Source organism: Sceloporus undulatus, chromosome 4, assembly GCF_019175285.1.
Source record: "Sceloporus undulatus isolate JIND9_A2432 ecotype Alabama chromosome 4, SceUnd_v1.1, whole genome shotgun sequence".
NCBI classification, from domain to species: Eukaryota; Metazoa; Chordata; class Lepidosauria; order Squamata; family Phrynosomatidae; genus Sceloporus; species Sceloporus undulatus.
In genome coordinates this window covers 199,985,522-200,008,151 of record NC_056525.1, presented here as the reverse complement: position 1 = coordinate 200,008,151, position 22,630 = coordinate 199,985,522, and the positions used below count along the sequence as shown (strand labels likewise).

At 36.3% G+C, this 22,630-nt stretch overlaps 1 protein-coding gene across 9 annotated transcripts in view; it reads left to right on the top strand.

The window, feature by feature from the left end:
• The window catches only part of PLAG1 (PLAG1 zinc finger), a 45,492-nt gene that overhangs the window by 2,371 nt on the left and 20,491 nt on the right, over positions 1 to 22,630 (top strand). For 2 of the 9 annotated variants that reach the window (XM_042464104.1, XM_042464099.1), the window contains exon 1: positions 17,773 to 18,364. The exons of 6 other annotated variants lie outside the window; for them this stretch is intronic. The gene's annotated coding sequence lies outside the window, so the exon portion shown is untranslated. Of the gene's footprint in view, positions 1 to 17,772; positions 18,365 to 18,783; positions 21,765 to 22,630 lie in introns of those variants that run through there. One more of the 9 variants, XM_042464103.1, reaches the window with a different exon arrangement.

Below are 22,630 nucleotides of genomic sequence, written 5' to 3'. Positions count from 1 at the left end.
ATCATTTCTGCTGGGGACTTGAACCTGCTTATATGCTTCTCTGAACCTGGGACAGTGTTCACATCTCTATTGAGGGTTTGTGTCTAGAGCACAGGTGAAAAACAGCTCCTGTATCTTTCAGCTTTAGTTGTCCCTTTAAATTTAAGTAGCACAGTATTTGGTTTTGTTGAAATACAACCTGAAATGCAAGATCTTACATTGGTGTGTGTCTAATATTTGTTGACTGATACCACATTATATGTTAGGAAGAAATGGTAGAAAAGCTACCACTTTGCTGGGTGTTTTTTTTTTTTAAACTTGCAAATGCACAGCTTCTGTGATGTAAAATCTGATCTGTGTGAACTTAGTTTAACTGCTTGAAAAGCTTTGGGACAATATTTCTGAAATCTCCAACAGACCTTGTGCTTCCCATGCACAAGGAGAGTTATATTAAATTACAGTCTCTGGATTTGAATCTGAACTGAACCCAAAGGGTAGGTGTTTTGCATGATGACATGGGCTGACATTTGAGATAAACTCCAAGGTTATTTCCTTTTCTTTTGTGCTTATGGAGAGCTGGTTTGCTATAATCAGCTGCATCTGTGACCTGGTCCTGCAGATTTTTGCATGGAAAGAAATCCTACTGGGTTGATCCGGTCAAAGGGCCTGATTCTCAGTGTACACAGCATTACAGCCTTTGTAATCATAGATACCCTGATCATAGATACTTTCCTTGTATATACAGGATGATTCAAAAAGAACAGTGCAAAAGAAAAGCTGTTCTTATTTGGTTTTGCACCATTCTTTTTGAATCACCCTGTTATTTATTGGCTAGAATAACCCCACATTTGAACAGAAACACCCACGTTTTCAAGTGGCTCACTTTTTAAATTGTTTCATTGACTCTTAGAGATCTGTTAAAGTGCAGGAATTAGATGCACATTTCTTCGTGTTATTGAATGTTTGTCTTATACTTTATTGCTAAAATTGAGATAGAGGGGGAAAGTTTAAAAACAAACTTGGCAAATGGTTGATGTATGCCATATGTTTTAAGAATGCCACTTGATTAGCTAGTGTTTGTAGATAAGTAATTTACATCTATTGGTTAGTGACACTGAGTTCATGAGTGCATCTGAGGTAATAGGTAGGATTTCAACCTATAATTTTCTACTGATACCCTAAATGCATTTGATAATTTACCAAGTTTGTGGAACAAACAGAAGATTGATTATAGACATTGTTCATACTACTAACATTAGGAGAATAACTGTTGAATTCCCCAGAAAAACAGATTAAATCTCCTTGTCTGTTATAATAAAAAGTGGTAAAACTGTTCTGGGCACATTGTGTGTATCGATACCTGCACAACTTACATTCATATATAGTTTTATTATTATGTCAGGTGTGTGTGTGTGTGTGTATGTGATGCTAAATACATTGTAAAACATTATCTTTCTTTTATTTTCTTGTTTCATGATTTTTCTTTATTTATGGAAATTTCTAAAGTCATCCGTTGTGAGTGTGTGTTGTACCAATACAGTTGAAAGTAAGGAGACTGAAGAAAACAACAATTTCTAGAAGTACTTGTTTTAAAGGGCATATAATTTTGTTAGGATTTTGGTAGTCTGAAAAGTTTATTGTTTAGAACAAGTGGTTTCATTGATGATATAAAAGCTTTATTGATTTCTGAAAATTTTCATGTTTCTGTGCTATTGGGAGGTTGGTTGTTAAGCTAAAATAATGTGGATTCTGCACTATTCAGTTAATGCAAAACCTCCCTCATATTCCAGCATGCTATTGCTCCTGTAGTGAGCTTTCAAATGTTTTTGAATTCATACTATTGACCAAAGGATTTATCATGATGATTTTGTTAAGCAAAATGTTTAGAATATAAGTTATGTTCTTCAGTTTTTCATCTTCACGACTTATGTTTGGTGGTTATATTGTGCAGTTGAAATTCATAGCCATTCTTTTACTAAACATTTTTATAGTGGTGTTCTACCGTTAGTCCTATTCTGTTAGAGCAGATGTTTGAAGTTGCTAATGCATTCCAATTATTCATTAACATTATCAATTGTACTTTTATTGATCTTAGAGAAACACCTTGAAATAGTACACTCTATCTCTTAGATTTCATCACTGTTTTCAACAGTGACGTATTAATATTTTTCTGTGTTTAGTAACTTTAAAGGAATCTTGAAAAGTTGCTTTAACTATTTTAAAATGCTTATAATTTACATATAGTATCTAGACATGGAAGTGCTGAATAACCTGAATAAAACTCAGATTTGAATCTAAGCTTGTACTTCTGAAAGCAGAAATTATTCATTTGTTTTATAGAAGTATAATATTTGTTCAATTTGTATTGCTAACCAAATTACTGAAATATATGAACAATATAATATTTTATGCTGATCTGTCATAAAATATGTGTTTAATGAACACATGATAGATGTATGTATACTACATTTAGTAAATGAAACATCTCAGACAGGCAATGTCTATTGGGGGAAACGTAAGATGGAATTGTAGTCTAGCTTTTGATTTGATATGGATTTGTAAATAGTATAGATTGTTGCATAAAATTAGAGTAAGCAGACTATGTCATTTCTTATAAAGGTTAGCATTTTTTCAACTAATGCTATATGTAATCTTACTTGTTTGATTTTATAGCACCTCAGGTAACACCTAGAGTTGTGTCTGTAGTGCATGACTATACCTTGAACTCTTGTGGCTGGGGCTGAAAGCTTAGAACAGTTAGGTATCTGGAAACCTAGCACTAAGTAAACCATAACATATGTTAGTGCTAAGTTTTGTGTATAACTTTTGGTACCTTGTATTCTAGTTGTCTGTTATCAGTATGTGTATTTATTGGTACATCTCAGTTGGAGTATGGTAAAAATAGCATTTGGAATCTCATATAATATTTTTATTAATTACAAGTTTGATATTCTTTTGACATCCATAATAAATGCATGTGTTAGCACTTATGCTGCCTGTATTTTATTTTATTTACTGTAGAAGTATGTTACCAAACATATTGTGAATGGTGTAAATTTGAGAGGCTGTGTATGAAATTTGTACAAATTTGTAGTCAGTAAGTGACAAATATTCTGCAGTTAATATTAGTAAGATAATCAAAATTGTTTTATAACCATTCTCTGAGTCTTTATCTGATATGTAAAGAAGGCAGTATATTAAGGAATCTAAACAGCAGCAGAATGCTATGTGTACCTTTCTACCAGCTCTGCAATCCATTTAATATCAGAACTAACTAAGTGTGGATACACTTGCTGTAATTTTTGAGAAAAAAAATCTATTAAGCAATATAACTCTGATTGCTAGAAATATTCTTCCACATGTGGGAATCAGAAATGTATTCTAGGAGTAAGGTATAATCCTACTCTTACTTTAGTAATGGGAAACTTGAGTCCAGCAGTTAAACGAAGCTAATATACAGGGAACTAAAAAAGTGAGGGAAATTCAGAAAACGTGCTTTTAAGGAAAAATGAAGAAATGCAGTATGGGTGAAAGTGTCCTGCAATAAGCTGTTATAATCTTATTTGCACTTGTTGTGCCAAATGTGTCGCCTTATGAAGAATATCCCTAGAAATCAGATTAGAAAGTATTTAATGGGAATTAGATGTCAGCTTTTTGGGCTGAAACTATTTATAAAAATGACTTAAGATGTGATGCACATGTTGATAGGATAAACTGGATTTATTAAGAATATTTGTAATAAAACTTTATGTTAAATGATCCTCTCAAAATTATTATGAGAATATTGAATTTCTACAAATAAGAATCTTCTGATTGTGGATCTTCTTTTTTTAATTAATAATAACATTATTGAGCTATAATCGTTTCATTACTGTGTTATTTCTGTTTTGAAAATGGTTGATAAAATCACTAACCATGTGAGAAATTAATTAATTGTAAATAACTTAACTGCCTAATTGGTATTTTAAGGGGGAAACTCATTTGAGACTATCTTGATTTATGTGCTAGTTTACATGACATGGTCACTTAATATTCTAATTACCACTGATGTGGTACTTCTCTATTGAGAATATAGTGTCACTTCTTTAAAGAGAATGTAATATTAGATGTAAAGAACTTTAAAACATATTTGAAGTTAATGGTTCTTACTGGTATCATTCGTGGGGAAAGACCATGGTGGAGTAAACTAGTGGTTCAGAAGAACTGAAGATCTTCTTTCTGATTGAAAATTCCAGTTTACAGTAGTTGCATGTGTGTATCTTCAGTGGCTGAAAATAATGTACATACTAACGTATTTCAGTCATTCCCTTAAATCACATTTCCCTCATGAAATGTGAGTCTTTCTGAACACGTTGGTGCTTGCTGTTATAATAAACAAAAGTTTATCAGTAGTCACGTATGTATATCTCAAAACATGGTTTCATATGACTTTATATCCTGTCCTGTTCCTAGTGCTTGGAATGGGAGAAAAAATGGATTCTCGTGAAAACACATAGAATGCTGAGAGTGATTTCCCCACAGGTTTTCTGAATCTGTAACTGAACAGATTGTTACTGAAGTCCAGATCCATTAACTAGCACCCACAACAAACGCAGTAGCTGTAAGAAGAAGAACTAATTGAAGAAAATAATTGGCTTTTTATAAAGGACAACTGTGTCCATTTTGCTCACTGATTATTTTAATATTGGGATCAGATGTGTGTGTGTACAATGAGTGGTATGTATTTGTGTAGCTTTGTTACAGTCCAATTCATAGCTAAGCATATTTAAGCAAATGCAAATTCAGTAGAAATTAAGATTTATTTTTCAGTTTACAGTAGTTGTGTGCTGGTTCCACATATCTTAAAACCTTATTGCTAAACTTATGATTTTTTTATTATTCTAAACTGCAGATGCTCTGAAAACATATACTACCTGACTTGTTTTGATACTGTTTATATCCTCCTTGATATATGCAGTAAAACATTTGTATGCATAACTTTATATGTGGAGTTTCAGATACAGAGGTTGGTACCAGATATACAGTTATACCCATGGGATAGTTCTGTTCCATTTCGACTAAAGGTTTAGGATCTTTGAAATATTAATTGCAGATACTTGGTACATGGTTTTTCTGTGGTTGACTCATACAGAACAAATTCTGCCTTGTGTTGGTCTTCCTAAGCTCCCTCTTTAATAAAACACCCTTACATTCCATGTAGATGATCTGAGTGTCTGTTTTTCCTTATTGAAGTTAATTCTATCTTGATCATTTTCTCCTTCCAGGATAGTACTTTAAAAAAATTAATTAATTTAGTTCAATATGCTTATATGGAAATATCCCAAAGTAAACTTCTATTGTGCTCTAGTTACATAAAACAGATTTATGGAAAGTATCTTAGTCTTTGCTCACTTTAAAGATACACTGGAAAAGATGCTTCCATTAAATTTTTGTAGAAAGAGAGATTACTTCCTTCATACACATTTTGGGGGAAATCCAGTCAAACAACTTGTAATTTTTTAAATTTATTTGGTACCATTAATGGGACATTTCCTTCACTGTCCATTGCTGTTACAGAGAATTCATTACACTGACTCAAAATGTATTTTTAGTTCTATAAAAAATAATGACAAGAATGAAAATATGTACACCCATCCCTCTATATTTGCGGCTTTGATATTTGCGGATTTGATTATTCATGGATTTGATTAATATGTCCTCTCTAGGAATATCTAGGTCCTCCAGTGCAACTCTATGGTCAACTTTAACTAAAAGTTGCACTGAATGACCTAGAGATTCCTAGGAAGAATACCCTGCTAGGCATTTGTAGCTCCTCCAGCACAGTTCTATCAGTCAGTGTCTGTAGGACACTGACCACAGAGTTGTACTGGAGGTTCCTAAAGAGGTGACCTCTCAAGTAAAAACATGGTGTTTCTGTATTTGCGGTTTTTCCATATTCACGAGGGTCTTGTGCCCCTAACCCTAGTGAATATGGAGGGACACATGTATTTTAAAGGTAGGAAATACAAGTTTTGAAAGATTGTTGATTTAATAACAAAATTTACCTCATACCATTGTCAGGATGTTTTTAACGCTATAGGGATCAGCCTGATGGAAAGCCATGAACTATAATCCAGGCCAAGTTGGGACCAATTCTGACCCTTTACTATCTCTTATATGCATACATCATGGCTAAATTTATCTTATCTTTGAATAATAGATAACAGCACCCTAGTTTAATATTTTCATGTGTTTGGGTGCTCAGGGTATGTAAATATCTTTAATTATTTATTAAATATATAAAAACATCTCATAACCAAAAACATAAAACACAGCACTTCTAAACAAACTACAGACCTGCATACATACATAATTCATAAACAAAAACAAAAGACACTCCTCTACTATCAGTCTGTTTAACCCCCAACAAATTACTACTATATCTTATAATTACAAAGCTTATTGATTCTAATAACTTAATCTGTGTACAGCCTTATTGTAATAAAAACAACTGACAAGAATCATTTATACCACTCCTCTTCTTTCATCGTCATACTAACCCATCTTGTTCCCTCTTTCCATCCCCCTTCTTTATACTGTACTCACTTTCTTAATTCTTTCTTACCCTTCCTCTTTCCCCTACCCCCTCTTCCTTATCCTTCATCCTTCCATTCTCCTTTCTGTTTTCCCCTCTCCACATATCTCATCTTACCCCCTCCTTCCTTTTATTACTCCCTCTTCTCTATCTGCTCCCCTCTTCACTTGCTCTTCCCTTCCCTTCTTCACCTTCCTTGCATTCCCTCAACCACCTATTTTCACTAATATTCCAACTACCATTCCATAATACTTTGCATATTTCTATCTTTTCTCTCCTCTTTGACTTTCTTTAGGTATCTCTTCCTCTCATGGGCTCCATTTATTATCATACCATCCTGAGACTTTTTCATCCTTATCTATTTATCTCCTCTTAGTCTTATTTCTATCTGTTACTTGTATCTATATTCTAATCTATTTTTCAACTCTAATCCTACAAAGTTACATTGTTAACTAAAATTTACTATTGCTATTTTTCCCCATTTCTCTTCATGAATTTTTATCACTATCCATTCCTTATTAAATTGTTTCAAAGTATTATGTTTCACTGAACATGTTAACATTGCTTCATACAGTTTTATTAACCAATCTTCTTTCGTGGCGATGTTTCAGTTTTTCCATTTTTGGGGTGTACATTATTCTTGCTGTGGCTATCATATAATAAATTACTTTTCCATGTTTCCTTTCCAAGCTATCTTCCATTATTCTAATAAGAACAATTCTGGTTTTAATTGTAATTTGATTTCCAAAATATTATTTACAAGTTCTTTTATTCCTTTCCAATATTTTTAAACTGGTGGGCATGTCTACCAATGATGTTAAAAACTTCACTGCTCTTTTCAAAATTTCCAGCATCTACCATCTTTCAACTTGTACAGATACCATTGGTAAAACATCTATCACTTAGATTTGTGAAACTGAATATCTAATCCCTCTCATCCATCTTTTTCCCCATTGTTCTAAATGTATTAGATATCCTGTGCTCCATTTGACCATTGAGTTTTTAACAATTTCTTCTTCCATTTCTATTTGTAATAGCGCTTTATATGTTAACCCTATGGTTTTCTGTTGATCTCCAGAAACCATTTTTCCCAATTCAGATTGGTTACCATGTTCTTCAAAACTTTGTTTCTTCCCATCCATTCTAAACATTTCACAAAGTTGTCTATATATAAATATCAACTTGCTGAAGCCAATTAGCTTGGGGTCTCGCCAGTGGCTGCCTAGCACCTAGGAACTTAACAGGCTACCTTGAATTCCATTATAGAAATAATGGATAGAAATGTACAAAAATAACCAGTGGGACTCTTCCTTTCTTCCATTAAACCATGGATTCAAACTCCAGGTTGTTTGATGAAAGAATTTTCTAGCTAATTTGTGATAGCAAATGAGATTTTGAGCAGTAAGGGTCTTTGGGAGAACAATTACGTATTTATGTGTGCATGATGTTATAAATGGATGAAGTGAATTTGTATCGGGAACTACAAAACCATTCACATTTATGAAGCTTGCCGAATAAACCTGGGAAGACTTTTTCATCTCAGTATGTATCAACATTTCTGAGCAGATAAATTTAGTACACTGTGTGGTGAAATTAAGTGGCAAATTTGAATCACGTTGAAATCCCACTTCCTTATTATATTTATTTCTATCCTGCATTTTTTCACAGTGTGGAACTCAAAGTGGCTGACAACATGTTAAAAGCACATAGTTAAAAATGCACAGAATACAAGAGTTAAAACAAGATTTTAAAAAATCACAAAATATAAAACCAGATTAAAACATACAGTCAGCCCTCCTTATCCACAGATTTCTTATCCACAGATTCAAGCATCCACAGTTTGAAAATCCCCCCAAAAAAGTATAAATTCCAGATAATCAAACCTTGATTTTCCATTTTATATAAGGGACACTGTTTTGCTATGCCATTGCATTTAATGGGAGTCAAGTATCCACAGATTTTGTTATCCACAGGGGATCCTGGACCCAAACCCCAGCGGATAATGGACACATTAGTACAACAATTAGGAGCACCCAGTGCATTGTTTAGTTGAGACAAATGCCTGTCTAAACAGAAAACTCTGTACTTGTCTACAAAAAGAAAGCATGGAGTATGACAATCTAACTTCTTTGTGAAGACAGTTCCAGAGACTGGGGGCAGCCATCGAAAAGACTCCCTCCATATTCTCACCAGAGCAGGTGAGAGAAATACCTGCCCAGCAGATCTCAAGAAACTCATTATTACATATCATTTTTATTCCTGGTTTACTATGTTTTCACTGCAATGTTCCAGACCTCCTGCTTAAACAAGAACAAATTGCTTTTAATAAAGTTTTATACAATACATGGCTCAGCAAGAAATTAAATATTTTGATCCATATATCCATCTCAAAGATGTATAGCAATGCTACTCAGAGTTGTGGTTCATAGAATGGGGCTGTGCTATGATGCATCAGCTGCTCTCTACATTGAATTGTCAGGAAAATAGTAATATGCTAATAATATGGCATAGATATGGTAATGGTCTCTGGCACAGTGGTGGGGTTAAGGTGGGGAATTGATAGCCCACAAGGTCAGCTTCAGAAGCACTGGTTTAAAGGCCATACAGTGAACCCTTGGTATTTGCTGGGGTTTGGTTCCAGGACACCCTGGGGCTACCAAAATCCGTGGATGCGCAAGTCCTATTAAATACCATGGCATAGTGAAATTGTTTCCCTTACATAACATGGCAAAATTAGGGAATGCTTGTTAGAATTTATATAGAGAGATTTTTTTGAATGTTTTGAAGCTGTGGGTCGGTGGTTGAATCTATGGATAAGGAGCTTCAACTGTATATGGAACAGTGATATACGCATACTATCATTTCATATCATTCAGATGTTAGAGATAGTGAACAATCATATTCACATGCAAACTTTTCTATATGTTCATGCCTTCTCTTAGTAATTTTTCAATAAATTTATTTGAGAAGTTAGCCAAGGGGTTTGAATCTCAACTTCCCTTCTGGAAAAGAGTTAATGTTATCAGATTAGTGCTTTCTCTGTGCCCTTTGCAGCTGTCTTTGCCCTGTGAAATTGTATTTGCGGGGATGAGCCTGGGGACTACAGGTGGAGTGAAAAGTTCAAAATGTACTCTTATCTTTTAAAGTATTTGAGATTTAAACATGTAGTTTGTTTAAATTATTGTAGTAGTTTCCAGTGCACCCACGCCATACATGGGCATACCATATGTGGCTTTTAGCTTACACTGAAGCCACACTGTGGGAAAAACAATGCTACATGTGCCAGTGGCACGCACATCACATGCACGCACCCCATTATTTTCAGTTGGGCTCAAGCATATGTGTTTTATTCCTTATGCGAGGGAGGGGTCTGGAATGGATCTCTGCGCAAGGGCAGGGCCCACTATAATTATTTTTAATGCATTATTTGTGTATGCTTTAAATTGTATTTTTTTTAATGTTGTAAGCCGCCCTGAGTACCAATCTAGGGAAAAGGCCAGGATATACATAATAATAATAATAATAATAATAATAATAATAATAATAATAATATTTATTTGTATACCGCCCTCTGGCAAACCAATCCGGGCGGTTAACAACAGTAAAATATAAAATATGACAATTAAAAACACTTTATCCCTCCCCCCCCAAGACAGTATTAAATAGTATAACATATTAAAAATACAATATCAAGGATAAAAACAGCAATTAAAACTAAAAACCCTGATATCCCTCTGTTGATCCTCAACCATCTCTAAGATGGGGCCACGGGAGGAATGAGGGAATCTGGGAACCTGGGCCGGGATGGTTAATCTGGAAAGGCCTGCCGGAAGAGATCCGTCTTGACCGCTATTTTAAAGCTGTCTAATGATGTTATCTGACGGATCTCATCCGGCAGGTCGTTCCAGAGTTTGGGGGCGACAGCAGAGAACGCCCTCTGGGAGGTTGTCGCAAGCCTAGATTTTAGAGGCTGCAGTAAGTTCCTCCCAGAGGACTGGAGAGCGCGGGGAGGATTGTACGGGAGGAGGCGGTCTCTAAGATAGTTTGGACCCAAGCCATTTAGGGCTTTAAAGGTGATAACCAACACCTTGTACTGGGCCCGGAAGCTGATAGGCAGCCAGTGGAGGGACCTCAAAACCGGAGTAATGTGGTCCCTCCTAGATGTACCTGACACAAGCCTGGCTGCCATGTTTTGAACCAGCTGTAATTTCCGAGTCAAGCACAGGGGTAGCCCCATGTAGAGTGCATTACAGAAATCAAGGCGTGATTACCAGTGCGTGCACAACCGTCTCAAGATCCCTTACTTCCAGAAAAGGGCGCAGCTGGCGTATCAGCCGAAGCTGATAACAGGCACTCCTGACCGTCGCATTTACCTGATTTGTCATCAGGAGCGACGAGTCAAGGAGCACCCCCAGACTGCGAACACAGTCGCTGGAGGAGAGTGTGACCCCATCCAGGACTGGAGGATAATAATAATAATAACAATAACAACAACAACAAATTATACATCTTACAGTGTGCTAGTGATAGTACCTAAAAAGTAGATTTATGAAACTCCCTTTCAAATATATATCATACTGCCTGGAAAACTGGGACTAACTGCCTGGACTAACTGTGTATTAGTCAAAAGTTTATGTTAAGGAACTGTATGGTTATTCAGATTCCCAAAGTACTGCAATACAGTACTTGCAAAGATTTTGTATAATCGCTATGTGTCCATTACCAATAACATTTGACCCAAACTTTCACAGAAAAGCTAGATTAGTAATATTTCTAGTCTCTGTGAGGTATGTTATATGAACTCCCCTGACTTCTAGATTTGCTTAAATGACAGTAATCTTTAACAGAAGTTTCATTTGCATTTCTGGCACATTCTAGAGCCCAAATTGTCCTGAACATACTGGACACTAAGCTGTTCTGAGGCTATGTTTTAAATGAGCAGTTAATTGATTCTGCAAAGCTGTTGGCACTCATTTTACCATCTGATCACCCTCTTTCTTCACATTTACAGAATGTAAATTGAAATTCTTCATCATGGTCTCTGTGATGCAGACAAATGGATTGTCCTGTACTGTGCATGCACAGTTCAGAGATGACCACTCAAAGATCTGCTGTTACAGATATTCAAGCGGCTTCTGGCGGGTTCAGGGGCACGGTGTTCAGATGATGCATGCCCCCAAAGCCATGCCAAGAGGGTGGGAGAAAGACTTTCCAGGAGCGGATTAAATCTGCCCTGCCGGCGCAATCCATTTGGATCTGCACTGGTGGCCATCTGGTTGCCACAGTCTCGGCCAAATTGGACAACTAACCAGCTTGCTCCCGAAGTGAGCCGCTAGTATGCTGCCGAAGAGGCCACCAGCCAGAGCGCTCCTGGAAAGTCTGGCTCCTGTATATCTTTAAAACCATTGCTTCTGAAGCAGATCTTGTTACCCAATCAAAATATTACCCCTTATTATCCTTCATGCCTGTCTGCTTCACCCCAGTGTCATTCACTGAAGGAATACAGAAAATCCTTTTCAATAACCAAGCAAATAAAAACAAAAAATAGCATTTGAAGATTTTATGAGACATCTTAGATTACAGACTGGCATGCATCTTGTACCTGATGAAAACAACTGCCAAAATAAGGATTAAGATTAACATAATCTACAAATTAGTGTGTTCCAATTGGTAAGCATATGGTAAGGTTCTTGAAATAACTCAATGAATTCTGCAATTTTATTGTTCAACAATGCTAGGGGAAGCGGTTAAATATAGATGTTCTTCTTGGTTGATAATATTTTGATTGGGTAATAAATAATAAAATAGTAGATTTGGAAATCACTATACTGTATACTCTCAAAACCTCCAAACAGGATTCTACAAGAAATACTGTACATTATAGTGGCTGTAACTATCTGCTCTGTAAAGTAATCTATAAATATTTGAAATAAATAAACAGGTTGTGAACAGTACCACTGTAGCAGCTAGGAGGAGAATTCTAACCAAATGTGACGCACAGTTATGCAGGTCAAAGCATTTTAAAAAGGAATTACATACCAACATTAGCTCTGTCATTCTTGCTGTGGTCTAATATCACTATGCCATTTCCATAAGATATTGCAGTGTAATTTGTGAAATGTCATTGTAAATTAGCTATTAATTCTTTTATTATGCTAGCTTTTATATTTATTGTAGGTATTTACAGGCCTCTTTGTGTACAGGTTCTTTCAAGGTGATGAATAGCAATAATGTAATGGGACATTATTGCATTACAATAAAAATACAGACATGTGGAAACAAGCAACATTATTTAAAATATTATTCAATCAGTATTGTTTTTAATAGCATGTCCATGTTAATATTGCAAATTGAAAAATGATGTTTTCAAACTTCAGGATCCAGCTAGGAGAGTAGCGATCCTATTTCCACATCCCACATCCCTCTTCAGACCTTGTTTTGGAGTAGTAGGGAGCCCTCCAAAGCTGAATGTCATGTGTTTAGTTAATTTTATTTGTTTACTTTATTTATAGAAAACTTGTGTGGTGTAGTGGTTTGAGCATTGGACTAGGACTCCGGAGACCAGGATTTGCATCCTGGCTCAGCCATGTAAACCCACTGGGTGACTTTGGGTGAGTCACATGCTCTCAGCCTAAGTAGATGGCAATGACAAACCCTTTCTGAAGAAACTTGCAAAGAAAATCCTATGACAGGTCTACCTTAGGATCACCATAACTCAGAAACGACTTGAAGGCACACAACAAACTTTTTTTGTTTGCCAGGCCCGGACCCAAGGTGGCTTCCAAACACATTAAAGTATTACAGAAAGTTCAAGACAAATTTTAAAACACCACATTAAAACATTAAAAGGTTGTGTGAAGGGCTGCAGGGTAGAAGAGAAGCAAGTTTTTTTGCAGTAGTGGGCATTGGTTAGCCTGACATTGGACACGCTGATTTTTTATTTATTTATTTATTTATTTATTTTTGAATGCCAAGATAACAGAAGCCAATGATATATCTCTTGGAGAAGTTTCCACAGACTAAGGACTACTCTTGAAAAGCCTCTATTGCTATATCATCTTTGACATGGGCTGGTGAGCTAGGTGTCAGATGCCACTCTCATGGCACAGGCAGGTTCATAGGTTTCTAGGTGGTCCTTGAAATCCCCTTAGGATTTTAAAGGTCAGGACCAGCACTTTGACCCAGAAATGTGCAAGTAACCAGTAGAATTGGAGTGAAAAATCAGTGTGATGTGTCCCCCTTAACTCCTGTCCCCAGATAGTACTTAGTAAGCTATTTGTATCCCAAAGAGGTGAAGAAGGGTAATGTTGTCTCCTAGCACCATGAGATTATTCACTCCTGCTGTTTTTGCTCTATAATTCATGTGATTTCCGAAGTTAGCTACAGTGCTTGATAGTTATTGCTGTTATTCAGTCTGTCTTCAGGCCTGGCTGTGAGATGAAGACAGTATTGATCGCATTATTGGATGACCTACCCAAGGAACTGGACATGGGAAATTTGTCCCTGTTGGTCTTGCTGGACTTCTAGGCAGTTTTCAGTACCATCAACCACCAGTGGGGGCACTGTTGTGCAGTGGTTCCAGTCTTCCAGCCAGTTGTAGGGAGCATATAAATCACTTATTGAAACAACTTCACTGGCTTTGTTTCTGGGCACAGTTCAAAGTGCTGGTCATGATCTATAAAGCCCTATATGGCTTAGGTCCAGACTATGTGAGATATTGTATCACCCCATATGAACCTGCCAGAGCCCTAAGATCTTCAGGGGAAGACTTTCACTTGGTCCCATGTTTGCTTGGTTAGGACACAAGAGAGAACCTTCTGGGTGGCTGCTCTCACCCTCTGAAATGCCTTTCCACAGGAGGCTAAGTTGGCCTCCACCCTGCTTTCCTTTCTCCAGCGAGCAACAACAACAAAAAAAGGTTTTAATTCAGGCAGGATTTTAATTTATAATCATGACAGGGTAGCTTCTATATGGGGTGTGCATTTTAGGTTTTTTTTTAATGTATATAATTCTTTACTGTTTTTACTTGGATGCATTGAATTGGTTTAAAAATTCTCTTGTAAAGTTTTTTAAAATGTTTTTATTGATGAGCTGCCTCAAGTCATTTCTTACTTTTGGTGACTCTAAGATGAACTTAGGGTTCTCCTGGCAAGATTTGTTCCGAGAGGGTTTACCTTTGCCTTCCTCTGAGGCTGAGGGAGTGTGACTTGCCCAAGGTCACCCAATGGTTTTCCATGGCAGGGCAGGGATTTGAACCCTGTTCTCCAGAGATCTAGTCCACTGCCCAAATCGGTACCGCATGCTGGCTCTCTGACAGTAGTCAGGGTTATAATTGCTACAAGGTAATGCTTGTTAGCTTACACACTTGAGAAACTTCTTTTATTATTTCGATAGTTTTTAAAAAATCTTTCGCTCAGTCCAAACAATTTACAGAGTTGTTAGTAAGTACTGATATTATAACTTGTATATTTGCTGCTCAGAAATGCTTAAGTTTTTAGCCCCAATTCTTGTAATTATGTTTTTGAGGGTCTGTGTACTTCAACACTTGTCAAGGTTTCCCTTTAAGTAACTGCCATCAAGTTGACTTCAACTTATTGGCACCCCTATGAATGAGAGACCTTCAAGCCACCCTATCATCAACATCCCTGCTCAGGTCTTTCAAAGTCACAGTCATGGCTTCCTTGACTGAGTCTATCCATCTGAAATATGGTCTTCCTCTTTTTCTACTGCCTTCTACCTTGCCAAGCATTATTGCCTCTTATAGTGAGTTGTGTGTTCTCATGATATGGCCGAAGTATGACAGTCTCAGTTTAGCAGTCTTGGCTTTAAAGCAGAATACAGGCTTGATTTGCTCTAGAACCCCTTTGTCTTTTTAACATTCCATGGTATCCTTAGAACTCTTCTCCAGCACCACATTTCAGATGAGTTTATTTTCTTTCTGTCATCGTTTTTCACTGTCAAGCTTTCACAAACATACATAGAAATTGAAAATACAATGGCATGGACAATCCTAACTTTAGTTTGTTGTTGTGTGCCTTCAAGGCATCCCCATTGTTTGGCAACCCTAAGGCAACCGCTACACCAAGCTGGCTTTTCCTAACTTTAGTATTCAGTTATATATCTGTACACTTCAGGATCTTGTCTATTTCTTCATAGCTGTCCTTCCAAGTCCTAGTCTTTGTCTAATTTCTTGACTTCAGTTTTCATTCTGACTAATGACTGAATCAAGGTATGGGAAATAACTATTTCATTGTCTTAATTATCTGCTTAAATAACCTGTGGTCATTACTTTTGGTTTCTTAATGTTAAACAGTAACCCTTCCTTTGCACTTTTTTCCTTAACTTTTTTCAGGAATTCTTCCAAGTCTTTGCTATTTTCTGCTAGTAATCTGGTGCCTTCTGTGTATCTTAAATTGTTGGTATCCTTCCTCCAATTTTCAGACCTTCTTCTGAGTCTAATCCTGCTTTACATATGATATGTTTAGCATACAAGTTAAACAGATAGGGTGATAACATGCATTCCCATTCTTGGTTTAAATTTCCTTTTGATTTCTCAGTTCTTGTATAAGAGGTCTCTTTTTCTTCCTTTTTTGTTGTCACTTTCCATTTCTCTGCATTGATTATTATAGTAGTTCTCCTTGTCCTTGCTCACAAATTGTGGAACAGTTGCATTCAGGATTCTGACTCTTTTACTTTTGCTTCTCATCAGTCCTTAACTATTTGAAGAGTTTAATTTGTCAGCCAGTGAGGTTTATCTTTCTTTTTGGCTGCATATAGTGTCTTTTTGCATTCTTCCCTGCCAAAGTCCCTGGTTTCAGTCCAATGTTCTTTTGGCTCCCAGTCAATGAGGCTTACTAGCAAAAATCTATTTTTCTATTATTTCAGGTTGTATTTTGGTACATTATTTGGTTTAGTGTTCTTCCTTAGTTTTACAGTCCGCCCTCCCCATACACCGGGGATCCATTTTTTGGGGGGGGGACCCATATGGAGAAAAGAGTGAGTACGCAACCCATAATTTCTGCCGGGGCTTGCCTTCCACGTAACTTCAAAGGAGAAGGCTAAATGTCTCACAGAACTACAGTTCCCAGAATTCCCTACCATTGAGCCAGGGCAGTTAAAGTGATCTTAAATACATTGCCTATATGGTACATCTGTCTTCAAATCTGATATTTCATTTTCCCATTTATATGAGTGTATAATATCCATTTACTTAAAAATATATCTCTGTGTGTCAGAGAGGATGCTGTAAGTCTTACAGTCTGAGAATACAACTGTGATGAAGGCTTTGGTAACTTAACTGTCTTGGTCAGACAGTCATCTGTGACCCTTGAGGGCCATTGAGACTGAACTACATGTGTTTGTGTTGTGTTGGATCTGACAGTCCTGAGAGTCCCCCCCTTAAATTTAGATATATTTTTTCATGTATGCAGCACAATATATCATGCAAAAAGAGTAGAGAGTAATGAAGAGGATTGCAATCGTTCAGGGAGAGCAGAAGTCTGTTCTTGTTCAAAGAATGGAAGCCAGAATTCAAGCCACTTAAAATATTTTATTGTATGGTTTTTGAAGTATGTTCTGTCCATTGGGATGCTGTCATGCCTGTTAAGGCTTGGACTCTATTAACTTGCTTTTCAAAACTTTAAGAAAAACAAACTTGGACTTAATGTGCATTTTTTAATGCAATAAATTTTCCAATTTTTTTTGTGGGTTTTTTTGGGGGGGGGGCTATGTGGCCATGTTCTAGAGGATTTTCTTCCTGACGTTTCGCCAGCATCTGTGGCTGGCATCTTCAGAAAAGATTCATTCTCTGAAGATGCCAGCTGCAGATGCTGGTGAAATGTCAGGAAGAAACTCTTCTAGAACAGTTTACACTGTCAGAATTTTTGTGGCTGTCATATATGGTGTATTGTTTAGTGTATATTGCTCTTTCTCTTATTTTAGTTTTTGTTTTGGTGGTTTTGAGGCCTTGGAAAACCTTAATCTAAGAGATGACTTATAAATCTTTGAAATAAAACAGATATCTATAGAACGCTGATTCAGATAAAGAATACAGTACTGTACACTCAAACTTACATTTACCCTATACAGTATCCATCAATAATCACCTATAATGTATCTATATTTTGTTCTCAGAAATGGCTATATTATCTGTGCTATTGCTGTCACTTGCAGATATACGCCACATATGGCTTTTTTAAGAAGTGGTCTGTGTCCTCGTTTATGTTCTACTTCTTTGAATGCTACATATATGCTGCTTGTCATCCAGACAGATTAAAAGGTAGTGGAACAATTGATTCATAGTGTGCTTTTCACCTCAAAAAAAATTGGGTTGTAAGTTCTGTTCTCTGTATGTGGAAAAACAAACTGCTGAATATAGTACATATTCTGTGTATGCATGCATGTGTATGGCTCAGATCCAAGTTGCATTTTTCCACATAATGAGTGCTACCATTTTCATGGGGGGCATTGCTTTTGGAATTGCTTTTGCTGTTTGCTGCCTTCTCTTAACTTTTGTTCAAGTTTGGTGGAAAGGGTCAGCATAGAAGCTGTTCTCTGCTGTCTTTTAATCTCAGTTATGGTCAATCTTTTGACTTTTCCCTTCAAATGACTGCAGCATGCACACCCTATTGCAAACTGGGGAGTAAATAGCAGACTTACTGGAGAATGAAAATGTTGAAAAGAGGTGCATTATAAAGTGCAAAAGACTCAAGAGGAACAATCTGAAAATTAGTGTGAGAACTGAATTCTAACCTACACACCTAGAATGAAGTGGACTACTTCTAGCTGTCTATATCTTCTTAATATCGTAAGGTAAGAGTTTCTGTTTGAGTTCAGTATAAATTGATACTCTAAGTTCACTTGGTGTAGGGTAGTTCTGTAATACATTAAGTCACAATGTAGTTCTACCACTAATACTTTCTTAACAAACTAGTCTGTTACCTTAGTAGGAAGATCTGAAGTTCTTACAGTTTTCACTATCTGCCTGAGGATGGTTCCATTATAATTTATTTTTGACATGCTATATCAGCTCTGGTAGCATTTATGCATGTGAAAATGCATTGTGTTGAGTCCTATTTTGAGGAAAGGTTGATTATAAATAAAATTATTTATAAAAATAATGGTATTGTTTTTTTCTTCCCCTAGCAAAATGGTGTGACCTTCTTTTAAAGTGTATGAAAGTATTTGCATGCTGCATGTCCTTTGGGGGGGGGGATGCTGTGTTGCTCAAATACAATCGGCCATCCATATCCACGGAGTCAAACATCCAAATATTCCCCAAAAATATACATTCTGAAAAGCCAGTTGTGATTTTGCCATTTTATACAAGGGACATCACTTTACTACCTTGCTGTATTTAATAGGACTTGAGCATCCCCAGATTTTGGTATCCATGGGGGTTCCTGGGTCCAAATTCCAAGGACCTTCTGTACTGTCAGATGAGTTATGTGTTTGCATAAGCTACCAGGATAACCACACATCCTTCTATACACTGTGTTTTTGCAGACATTAAAGCATCCATGAATGAAAGTGAGGTTGATGACTGTGGAAGTAGCACTTTCAAAAAACATTGTTGACCCAGAAGTGCTGTTTTGTCTGTAGCATCTGTATCACAAAGTCTTGTCTAATCAGCATCGTCAAATGATGGAAACAAACTTATACTGTATGTATCTCTGTGAAAGGTAGCCAAAAAAAACCTCCCAAGAATAATCACATTAGCTGACAAGATGATTTCCTAGAGGAGAAAGCATATTTTGGCAAGATGCATTTCACTAATATCTAGATCTTCATACCATTTTTGTAGCAGATATTTTTGGATAAAAATCTCTTCTTAACTTTGAATATGAATGTGTCATGCAGTCTGTATAAGAAAAAAAATAAAAGTGCTTGCAATACTAATAAGGATGGGTAGACAGGGTTAGGGAAGAATAGTCATTAACTAATTTGAGTTTTTTTTAAAACAAAAGCATTGAAAAAAGGAGAAAATAGCTACTCGCAGAGTATAGCAGTAAAAAATTCTAGCAAAGTTTGGAAGTGGTCAACTGTTTGTCTTGCTGACTGACAACGCAAATAATATGAAAGCAGCATGGGGCATCCGAGCGGATAACTATCCAGATCTTACTGCAATAGAATGTGTTTCACATGGCTTAAATCTGTTTCCTAATGATTTTTATGAAGTTGGACACACTGGAAAAGATCTTCAGAAGGCAAATGAAATTATATGTGATGTTTATTCATATTGGATCTGAAACATACAAGAAGAAAAGAATGGGAAGGATAAAATTATAACAGTCAAACTTTGTAATAAAATTAAATGGGTTGATGTGGTAATCTCATTTGAAAATTTATTTTAAAAATTCTTCAAGAAACAGTTTAAATTGAAGAACATAATAGTTATAGGCATATGGAACATTTTTCAAAATAATATATTTTCTGAGTTCAGCTGCAAAACTTGAAGATTTTACTACAGCTTTCTTCAGCTGTTACTCTGTCTGAATGCAATGGTGCAGTGTGGTCAGACATTCTTCACCTTTGTGCCCAGATGAAATCTCTTGTGTGTGACAATCTAAGTTTATCTCCTCTTGCAAGTAAGGAAGAAGGAAATGTGAAATCCTCATTCAAAAATGAGAAGAAATTTTGTTGGCCAGCTGGTTCATGCAGTTGCACTCATCTTGGGACTACCATATGGGGCTTGAAAAGTGGAATTAGAGCAGGATAGTAACTTCTGTGGTTATCTTATCTCACAATATTATGACTGTCCAGTAACTGTAGGTCATCAGTTGCTGGAGCGCTCCTTATTGATGGGCAAAATCTGTTAGTTTCTGTTAGTTGAATCTGCATTTCAACTGTTGATGCACATGTACAGTAATAAATTCCTCCCAAAGGAGTTCCAATATGCGAACAGTCGTGCAGTGCAAGTGGGTGTGATTATGTACCTCTCCCCCTCTCTCGCTGTTCTCAAGTGGGCTGGGTTTTTTTCTTTTTCAATTTCTTTTCTTTTATTTGCTTTTTTAAAAATTTAATGGGGTGCCATAAACATGTATTTGCACTAAAAAGCACCCTGGGAAGGACATAAGGCATGGAGCATGCAGAAGACAGATGCTGAGACAGAACCAGCAGCATAGCAATTTGGAAGAGCTGTGCAATAATGACTTTCCCTCACCTGGTATGTTTGCATTTCCTAGACTAACCCAATTGTGGCACCTTACAAGCCTGGTGTGATAAAGTTCTTAGATCCAAGGTTCAAAGGCTGTTCAGCACTGATAGTATCATTGCTGACAGATTTGACTGGACTAGCAAACAAGCAGCACATTCAGGACTTAATATTGGAAAGGTCTTTTTAATGTTTCAGAATATAGAACCTCTTCAAGAATTTAATTGAGGACAACCGTCTGGGGATCTATTAAGAATATTCGTCCTGCAACATGATGACAAGGCTTCTGTAGAAAATTGCCTCTGATATATCTTCCTTTATTCCAGATTATTTCAACTGCTACAGGATATGAAAGAAATTGGCAAATACTTAGAAATACCCAAATGAAATCCATAAATGTAATTTGAAAGAAAGATAGATACTAATTTTCCCCACAGTGAATGTGACATATATTGTAATTGTATAATAATACAATTTTGAAATGTTTAGTATTTCAGCATTAAGTTAAAATTTATATCCAAATAATGATTTTTTTTGTTTAATTGTGGTTTCTGTTTTCACTTTTTCCTATTTCTCAGCTGGCATAAAATAAGGTGTATGTGGAGCATAGGATGTAGCAGTTTTCAGCTCTCTCCTTAATACAGAATATATTTACATTTTTGCTTGTGCAAACCAGGGCTTTTGTATTTTTAAATTACATAAGTATGCAAAATACTACAATTTCAATTGCTAAGATAGGACTGATACATTACATATTGCTAAAGCAGTAAAATAAGCTTAGGTCTGATATGAAAACAGGCATGCATATTTAATCTTTTCCACAAATTTCTATTCTTTTTTCCACAGGGGAAATTTTTTCTGTGCTTTCAAAATTTCTACAAATTTTATATCTATAGGCACCACGCCACTGTTTTTTCATGCCAGCATCTTAAGTTTCAGCAGCCTTATTGAAGATTATATTTATTTATTTTCCATGTTTCCAGAGTATGCTATAGTTGCACCATTTCCAGAAGCTCCTTGTGAAGAAATTTGGTGTCACATCCAAGTGCTGAAGATCAAGTATGACACTATCATTATCAGAAACTTACTTCAGTAACATTATTAATGCATTCATGTCTGTATGTGTTGTGAGAGGAGAGACCAAAAGTTTCACTTGACTTGCAGCAGATTGTTTGGCTCAGTTGTTTACTGCAATCTGCAGAGAAAGAAAACTGAAGCTTATACTAAAAGAAGAAATGTATATGTGCAGAGGTGAAGTTGTAATGAGTGCAATGTGAGAAAGTAGCATAACTGTTGAAGTGCTACAGACATTAAGTTTGTATGTATGTACAATTTCCTTTTTAGATACTTTCGTTCTTACATGGCAGAAGAACAAGATATAAAATATGTGTATGAGTGAATTTGTAGACACTGAAGTTTCTATAAAACTGATGAGGGGGGCAGAATTCTAGGATAATTGACATCTAAATTTGGGTATATACCAATGGTTCCCAACCTTTGATTCCCCAGATGTTTTGGACTTAAGCTCATAATTCCTGACTGTTGGCCAAGTTGGCTGGGGCTTCTGGGATCTGAGGTCAAAAACAAATGGAGGCCACTTTTGTAAACCAGCAGTAGGAATCATGATTCTTCTGAATGATGTTGTGCTGCAATTTCAATGAGGCCTAGCAAGCATAGTCAGTGGAGAGGAACGTTAGGAGTCTGACAGTATCTGGAAGGTCACATGAATCCCACCCATGGTATTAACATTTAGTAAATGGCCCAACTCTTTAAAATGTATCAGAACCTCTGTTTGATGAGTTGCAGTCTTATTTGATAGTTATAACAAGGCCCTTGATTTTATTCACTTTGAACATGGAATTCATATTTATTACACACACACACACACACACACACACGGTCATGAAGTTGAATTTTGAAAATAC